Here is a 9386-nt window from a genome sequence, read left to right as displayed (position 1 = left end):
CCCATCTCAATGGTTTCTGCTTCCCTTGCTCCTGCTGTGGAGGGGGCGGTGGTGGGGCCTGGGACTCCGGAGAGTCCGCCTCATTGCTTACAGCAGGCTGACAAACTCCATGAAAATGCAGGCCATTGGGTGCAACGGACAAGATGCACTTGGGCCACATCACCTTTACAAATTTTGTTAAATTTATATTTTGAAGTGAGGATTCAGGAATATGGATAGGATAATTAAAACACTATATAATTGCTTTTATTTAAACATTTACTTTATTAATGTATTTATACAACTAAAATTATTCTTTTTTACCCAAAATTGCCAGCGCTTTCCTCCTACTAGTTTTCACTTACCTCTTATGTTGTGAGCAGAAAATATAACAAAGTAACTAATAAAAAACACAAAATGTTGGACAGCTGACAAACATGCTGCACAATCATAATGGTTTCCCTCTAAAATGTTAACTAGCGCTGCCGCTAGGTATGATCCATAACAGCACAACCCAGAGTGTTCCTTTTAACATTACGTGACACTGAGAGTGGCAGACATATCGCTTCCAAACATCCCTGGAACTGAGTCAGCACATTTATACACGTCCACAGGCCCCCAGGAAAGGCACTGGGCCACGTGTGGGCTGGACTTCAGTAGTTAAAGGGTTAACGAGGGAATTGTGTGTACGGTATTACCTCTATCTGCCCTAAGCGCTATTTTCTTCATAACAATTGTTTCTATTGTCATTTTATTTCAGAGCATCATGGGCCACAAAAAAATTACCTAGGGGACCACATGTGGCCCTCAGTCTGCCAGTTTGACACCCCTGGCTTATAGGCAACAATGGCAGGGGTCCTGCTGATATGCTTGGTATGCATCAGTATCTGTAGCATTAGGGGTGGGGGTGGTAGTAATTCTTCTAATCCAAACTGTAGCCCATAAAGGTCTCTATTGTACTCATAATCATAGACTCAAATGCAGACATTCTGGCAACCCTTCTGGGCACAGATGCTATTCCTTCTATATGTCCATGGGATAAGAATTCAAGGATTAATCTCACTCAAGAATTAAGAGCAAAGAAAGGAGAATGGATGTCAGAAGGCATTAGTCTTTTTCATATTTGTTAGGAAGCATCCAGTAAAAGTAGTCAAAAATGCATCCAGGAAACCAGTGGACAAAGAGGAAGGTTGAAATCAGACAGTGGAGATGAGATGGTTTCAGAAAGCCACAGCATCAGAAATAGGAGGTAATCGATGCACCCAATTAACACCAGTTTATAATTTCAAGTCAGCGGAGTTGCTCCTTGACAGTGACCGGGGTTCACTCCATCCCCATTCTCAGGAAAAGCTTTAAAAGAAAAGAGTGGGAGACAGACGTTGAGAGGACAAGGAGGAAGGAGAGAAAATGGCGTCCATGGATTACAGTACCTACAGCCAAGCTGCAGCCCAGCAGGGCTACAGTGCTTACACGGCCCAGCCCACTCAAGGATATGCACAACCCCCCCAGGCATATGGGCAACAAAGTTATGGAGCCTATGCACAGCCCACTGATGTCAGCGATAGCCAGGCTCAGACCACTGCAACCTACGGGCAGACCGCCTATGCAACCTCTTACGGACAGCCTCCGACAGCTTACAGTCCTCCAGCTGCCCCACAGGCCTACAGCCAGCCTGTCCAGGGCAACAGCACTGGTGCTTATGACACCACCACAGCAACGGTGACCGCCACCCAGGCCTCTTATGCAGCCCAGTCTGCATACGGTACTCACTCAGCCTGCCTACCAACGTATGGGCAGCCACCGCACCTGCAAGACCACAGGATGGTAGCAAGCCTGCTGAAACTAGTCAACCTCAGTCCAGCACAGGAGGCGACAACCAGCCCAGTATGGGGTATGGACAAAGTAACTACAGTTACCCCCAGGTGCCTGGGAGCTCCCCCATGCAGCCAGTCACCGGGCCTCCATCCTATCCTCCTACCAGCTCTTCTTCTTCACAGCCAACCGGCTATGATCAGAGAAGTTACTCTCAGCAGAACACCTATGGACAGCCAAGCAACTACGGGCAGCGGAGCAGCTACGGGCAGCAGCTGCCCACTAGCTACCCCTCCCCCACTGACTCCTACTGCCAGGCGCCAAGCAGAGTTCATTCTGACAGGGCCACCCCAGTAGCATGGGGGTTTATGGGCAGGAGTCTGGAGGATTTTCCGGACCAGGAAAGAACCGGAGCATGAGTGGCCCTGATAACCGGGGCAGGGGAAGAGGGGGATTTGATCGTGGAGGCATGAGCAGAGGTGGGCGGGGAGGAGGACTCGGTGGAATGGGCAGCGCTGGAGAGCCTGGTGGACCCACGGATGAAGGACCAGATCTTGATTAGGCCCACCTGTTGATCCTGATGAAGACTGACAGCAGTGCGGTTTATGTGCAGGGATTAAATGGCAATGTGACTCTGGACGATCTGACAGAGTTCTTGAAGCAGTGTGGGGTGCTTAAGATGAACAAGAGTACTGGGCAGCCTATGATCCATATCTACCTGGACAAGGAGACCGGGAAGCCCAAGGGCGATGCCACTGTGTCCTATGAAGACTGCCAAGGCTGCGTGGAGTGGTTTGACTGGAAAGATGTTCAAGGGAGCAAGCTTAAAGTCTCTCTGGCCCGGAAGAAGCCGTCCATGACCAGCATGCGGGGTGGAATGCCACCCCGAGAGGGTAGAGGCATGCCGCCGCCACTCCGTGGAGGTCCCGGGGGCCTAGGAGGTCCTGGTGGGCCCATGAGTTGCATGGGAGGCCACGGAGGAGACAGAGGGGGCTTTCCCCTACAAGGACCCCGTGGTTCCCGAAGGAACCCCTCTGGAGGAGGAAACGTCCAGCACCGAGCTGGGGACTGGCAGTGTCGCAACCCGGGTTGTGGGAATCAGAACTTCGCCTGGAGAACCGAATGCAAATAGTGTAAGACCCTTGAGCCGGAAGGCTTCCTCCCAACCCCCTTCCCGCTCCCAGGTGGTGACCGTGGCAGAGGCGACCCTGGTGGCATGCGGGGCGGAATGTTCAGAGGTGGCCGTGGTGGAGACCAAGGTGGCTTCCGTGGCGGTCGACGCATGGACCAAGGTGGCTTTGGTGGAGGAAGATGAGGTGGTCCCAGGGGGACCCTCTGATGGAACAGATAGGAGGAAGAAGAGGCGGGCGTGGTGGACCAGCGAAAATGGATAAAGGCGGGCACAGTCCAGAGCGCAGAGATCGCCCTACTAGACGAGACCCCGCAGAGCTGCACAGACGACCAGATTTCTTTTTTAAACCAGAAAATGTTTTAAATTTATAATTCCAGGTTTATAATGCCGGCCACAATATTATGATTATTCCTTGTCAGTACTTTAGTATTTTTCACCATTTGTGGAGAAACATTAAAACAAGTTAAATGGTAGTGTGCCGAATTACTTTGTTTTTTCTTTTCCTTTTAAAGCTAAGAAGGTTGTTTAACTCAGACTAAACCGTGGGATCCCTTATGAGCATGCTCAGTCTCGTTGTGGAGAACTAGAGGGCCTACAACTGTTAACAGTCTCCATGGTTGTGGTGCGTTTTTGTTTTGTTTCTTTTCTTTCTTTTTTTTAAAATATAATTTTCCATGTTTTTATAAAATATAAGAGTGGTCGGTGTCTCATCTTTCGCCAAGGCTTCTGCGGATCAGATGCAAGCACAAATCTCTCCTAAAGAGCTTGGATCAGCACCGCAGGGGGCGGTAAAGCACACAGGAACTGAAGGTGGTGCATGGAACTAGCTAATGGTTAGCTGGTAGGAGGTAGGAGATGAGAGGAAGTGGGAATGAGCCCGCCTTCTGCAGGCATGAATGCAGCACATGGAATTCATGTTCGTGTTTACGTTTATAACTTACAGAATGTCTATGTCATTGACCCCAAGCTGATAAACAAAATTACAAAGTTCATTTTCATCTCACAGACTTGGCCCATTTCATCCGTCTCTCCATAGGATTTCATATTAAATTAGGGGGAGGTGGGAATGAGAATGCGTGTGTTTATAGCCAAGAATAAATACCACACAAGGAAATAAAAAAAGAAAACTAACCTTGGCACCGTTACTTCGATTTTTCCACCTTCCTCCTATGGCTATTTTCCAAGTCCCACCATTTCAAAGAAAACACCTCATCGAAGAACACGGGATTGCCTGCGGTTTCCATTCTTTAAATGTGGGAAGTGAAGCCTTTTCACATGCACATCATCAGCTCTGCCGCAGGAAACCTCCCAGTCTTTCCAAATTAATTTTTGTATCATTAGGCCAATCAGCATTAGGTGTTTAGGATTATTTTCTGGAATAAACCCCAAATCATTACCTGCATCAAGTATATAATAAAGTCAAATAATGACATCATTATATAGCTCATGAGCACTGACCCTAAATGACCAGGGCCTGAAGGAAATCAGGACTGTCTTAATAAGGATCAGGCAGGATGCCTAATGAAAATCACACAGCAGGCCTAAGAAGAAACGGGTATTTTGCCTCTGCTTCAAATTCATTTTTTATTTGCTTTTCAAGAGAATCCCTGTTTGAAGTGAACTCCCCCAGGCTACAATTCTCACAGCTAACTGAGATGAGTAGCACCCAAGTGGTTCTCTGGGCCACTGGATCTGTGACAAGAACCACTGGCTCATACAGTGTTTGTTGAACACTTACAATAAGCATAGGATTCGACTGGGTGATTTTTCACTCGACAACTATTCGTTGAGCATCTAGCCTCTTAAAAAGCAGATGGGGCTAGGTTCCGAAATGGAAATGGAAATTGTGGACATGGAGTTGGTGCGAGGTGCCCTTGAGTCAGTGCCCACTCATAGAGCCCAACCCTGTGTACAGCAGGATGAACCACGGCCCAGCCCGGCGCCATCCTCACCAGGGTTCCTAGGTTTGAGGCCATTGTTGCAGCCACTGTGTCGATGCATCTTGTTGAGAGCCTTCCTCTTTTTTGCTGTTCCAAGCAGAACATCCTTTTCTAGGAAATGGTCTCTCCAAATGACACATCCAAAGTACATGAGACAGACGTCTCTAAGGAGCATGCTGGCTGTACTTCTCCCAAGTCAGATTTGTTCTTTTGGAAGTCCATGATACTTTGAATATTCTTCACTCCAACCCCATTGTCATCAAGTGGATTCCGACTCACAGTGGCCCTGTGGGACAGAGTAGAATGGACCCTATGGATTTCTGAAGCTATAAATCTTTGTGTAGGCAGCTAGCCTCATCTTTCCCCCAAGGAGAAGCTGGTAGGTTTGAACTGCCAGCCTTGCAGTTAGTAACCCCATGCTTAACCCACTGCACCACCATGGCTCCTTAGACACCACTTTGAGTACATTTATGATATGCTAGGTACACATAGGTATCCACTATTTATTCAGAATTTAACAGCCTAGCAACATGAAGATGAAGTGTAGTCTTTGCCCCATTTTATGAGTGTGAAAGTAAGACTCATAAGATTAAGTGACTTGTCCAAGGTCACTGCCAGTGAGAAGCAGAGATGAGAGGGAAGTAGATCTGACACCTTCTGAAAGAACACGTTGCATTTGGCTTGAACCATGTGAAATTGCTGATATTAGACCTTCTTTTATAACATACAAAGTGGTACCTATGCTTCCTGAGATGGCTGCACTCTGCGGTTAGGGAGGATGCAGTCACTGGTTGGTGGCCATCAGTCAGCTGCCATCAAGTCAACGCTGACTCGTGCCAACCCATCGGTTTCAGAGTAGGACCGTGCTCAGCTAGCTTTGAATGACTGACTTTTCAGAAGTCGATCTCCAGACCTTTCTTCCATCCGGCCTCTGATTCTTCAACACTCGGCAGCCATAAGACCCAACCATGGACTCCTGGCCTTCCCTCCATCTTTCACTAATCCCTGACTTCTTGGCTTACTCTCCCTACCTAACTCCAGCCACAGATCAGATAGAAGAGAACACATATTGCTCGCCTTTGCGCGCCTCCGCCCTTTCTCTTATACTAGCAGAAACCCAAACCAGCCAGGCTATAATTCTCTTGGGCTTGGTATGGAAAGCAAAAAAGAACTGCCAACATGTTCCCAGCCACAGGAGGAGACGCCATTAGCCTGAAGGAAGCAGACCCCGTATCCATCAGAGAAGACTCTAAGCAAGCTCACGTAGGAGGCCGCCTAGAATTCTTGCAACCTTCTTTTAGGTAGAATTTTACATTTGATCCTGTGGCGGTGTTTTATAAATCACCTTGCACATCTCAAAGAGTTCACGTAATGCAAGCGTTGTTTGTTCTGAAAATCTGAAAAGCTGAGAGCTGTCTTCTCTCACACCTTCCCTGTGTCATTGGCCCGGGATTCCCGCTGGAGACTCAGCACACAGGAGCCTTGAGGGAAGATCAGAAACTTACCTCTGAGTCTAATTCACTGCAAATGTTCATTCGTTTAAAATGCATGACCTTACACGGTGGAAGTAACATCCTCAGAAAAGTATCCTTTGCTCCCAAGACCACCAGCCCCTGGAGAGTGAGAGCCACGTGTTTTAATCCCAAACAATTCACATGTCAAACGAGAAAACACAAGAAAAAAAGGGGCTTGCTTAGAGGGTTTGCTTAGGTCTCAGATGGTGTTCAGAACCACCAGGGAGACAAACCGCGTAAGAAATTGTGTCTGTAGCCTTGATGTTTGTCATCAAAGAAGGGCTGAGTTGCAAGAAAACAGCGTTTACCAGTCAACCATTAAAAATATTCCACACCGCCATTAGGCAGACACAGAGTCAAAACTGACCAACATGAAATACTTCGTCTCCTTGGACAAGACGTCCCGTAAATTATGACAAGAAAATGGTATTTTATGAGAGGCGGGCAACCTCATTTTCCAGGCAGCACATTTCATTCATATTGCAGTTATTAATAGGTCACTTAAAGGATTCATAATGGCATGAAGGTACCCACACATGGACAATCACCGTGGCAAAAAGTAGTATATCTCAGTTCTTTGCAGTACAGTAACTTTATCAAAACTATCACAGGTGTCCTCTGAACTCCTCTTCTAATTTAGAGTCTGGGCTGTGCTCACCAGAGTTCCTATAAGACCCCCTTTTTTTTCCAACTTGAAACTTTCAAGATCTTCCCTCTACTGAATTGTGCCTGCTAAAGTTAGCATTTCCTCCCTGGATGACCACATACCTAAAATGTCGGGTTGTACTTTTATGACTCTCAAATGGGATGGTCCTCTTGCCTGAGCAACCATATTCAATATTTTTAAGATTCGAAATTGGAGAATAGACAGGATGGGGTGTCACTGAAACGTGAGGGGGGACAACTAATTAAGGATGAAAATCTAAACCATTGCTTCTCATGCAAGGTAGAAAAGGACGCCTTGCTGGCTTCTCATCTCCTTGGAGAAATATAGGTACAATGGACCAGACGAGGCACTTGGTAGTTTTCATTATAAAGTTAATATTTGTCTTATGGCATTGAGTTTATCTTACCAACATATCTCATTCAGAAAAGGAAGAATTTCTTGATTTTCCGCATTAAAGTAAATATTGCTATGAGATATGTGTTAAATTTTTAATAAAAAACCTTCCTATCCGTGTTCGATCAAAGAGTGCTGCTTCAGCTGAGATACAAACAAAACCAAATAAAAATACATAATTCCAGATCCGACAACCTTGTACGTGTTCCCTGACAATCGCAGGTTTATGCAACTGAGCATTTCAGAGTTTCGGCTAAGTTTATTATAAGTCATCATCGTAGAGCTAAAATGGCCAATTACCCATAATGGTGACCCACAGGATAGCATTTGAGAACGGCATACTCCTTGTGGCTGAACTATGTGCCCCTAGAAAGATATGAAAGGGAGATTTAAATGAGATGTTCAAATACATCCTTTGCCTTGTGTGGATACATTTTTAATATGGAAGGTAGATTAATATGGTGGATTCTTCTCTGCACAGGAGAGAGTTCAGCTGCAAAAATCTAGCTAGTTTTCATTCAGACCATATTCTATAGTCTAGCAATAAAAATTCAATTTCTGAAGAGCAACTACTACGTGAGGCAGCGATCTTGATTCTGCCCCTGGTAGAAAGTAGAACAAGCGGTCAGCAGCAGTTCTAAATCATCAGCTGCTCTGAGGAAAAAAACACAAGGCATTCTAAATCTCCTGAAGAGTTCCAGTCTCAGACACCCACAGGGGCAATTCTACCCTGTCTCTGTGAGTCAGAATTGACTCGATGGTGGTGAGTGTGGCGGTTTTTGGAAGACAAAGAAAGAGGATTCTCCAAAGCTTTATAAAGTGATTCTGCAACAGCTAGAAGTTCACTCCCATAGAATTTCTTTTCCATCATGCAATAAGATGGATAGTGGGGAGAACACAAGTCAAAATAGGCCCTAAGACTATAAAAGAGAACTACTTCAACCCTCCATGATCCAAGAGAAAGAATAAGGTTAACTCCTCAAAAACATAGTGTCTGTGGTCCTTACACAATCTGTTGTCAATTTGAGACTTAAAAGTGAAGGGGTGGAGTTTAGCCTGTCAATCAGCTCGCAGCATGATGACCTCATTTGGAGGTGCTAAGGAGATGAATAGCTCGCTGGAGGCAGAATACATGCACGCTCTCTGCGAGACATTCCTGTTGAAAAAGACACATGGAGGTACACTAGAGCCCTAGAGCTGTAGGAGCCACGTGGAAACCCGGGCCAGTACTGAGATGCTTCCCCTGCCACTGGATCCACAAGACTTTCCACCCACTGGCCTGTGATCTTCCTGCATTCAGCATTATTGCATGGCTGTGTGAGTCTAAAGATGAACCTATGGATGATTAATTTAGAACTGCTGCTGACTGCTTGTTCTACTAGTATTGGATATATGGACTAATCTTGGACTTAAGGACTTGATCTGGACTGAGCTGGGATGTTATCTTAAAGCTTTTATATAAAGCTCTTTCCTGTAAACATGTAAGTGTTTATAAATTTGTTCCTCTAGTCTACCCAGACTAACACAATGTCTTAGCTAGATAACGCTGCTCTTACAGGTTAAGATGCTAGGAGTCCAATTTCAGGGGGTCAGCTGTAGAAACATGTTTTTTGTCCTTATCAGTTCTGAGGGAAAGTTCTTGTCATCTTCCAGCATCTGTGGTCTCAGTGTTTATTGGAAATTCCCATGTTTTGACATCAATCTTCCCCTATATCTAGGAGGTTAGTGGAGTAAAAACCCTGGATCCAAAGGCTATGCCTCACTCCTGGCTCTTATTTCTTGGCTGAACTGAGGTCTCTCAAATCTGATGGTCCTGATAATATAGTCAAAGTATGTGGAACAAAGTTGCCACCCTTGCTTCTAAGGAGCACCTGGCTGTACTTTTCCAGGACAGATTTGCTTGTTCTTCTAATTCATGGTGCTTTCATCTTCGTCACCAGGACCATAGC

The 9386-nt window shown here is 45.9% G+C and overlaps 1 pseudogene; it reads left to right on the top strand.

Moving 5' to 3' along the window:
• Window positions 1-1354: 1354 nt before the first annotated feature.
• On the top strand, window positions 1355-3294 carry LOC101644488 (annotated as a pseudogene).
• The last annotated feature ends 6092 nt before the right edge of the window (window positions 3295-9386 follow it).

This window comes from Echinops telfairi, unplaced genomic scaffold (genome assembly GCF_000313985.2).
Source record: "Echinops telfairi isolate 266 unplaced genomic scaffold, ASM31398v2 ScPeMD7_11;HRSCAF=52, whole genome shotgun sequence".
In the NCBI taxonomy this organism is placed as follows: domain Eukaryota; kingdom Metazoa; phylum Chordata; class Mammalia; order Afrosoricida; family Tenrecidae; genus Echinops; species Echinops telfairi.
Note: the sequence above shows the minus strand (reverse complement) of the source record. Positions and strands in the feature narration are given on the sequence as shown.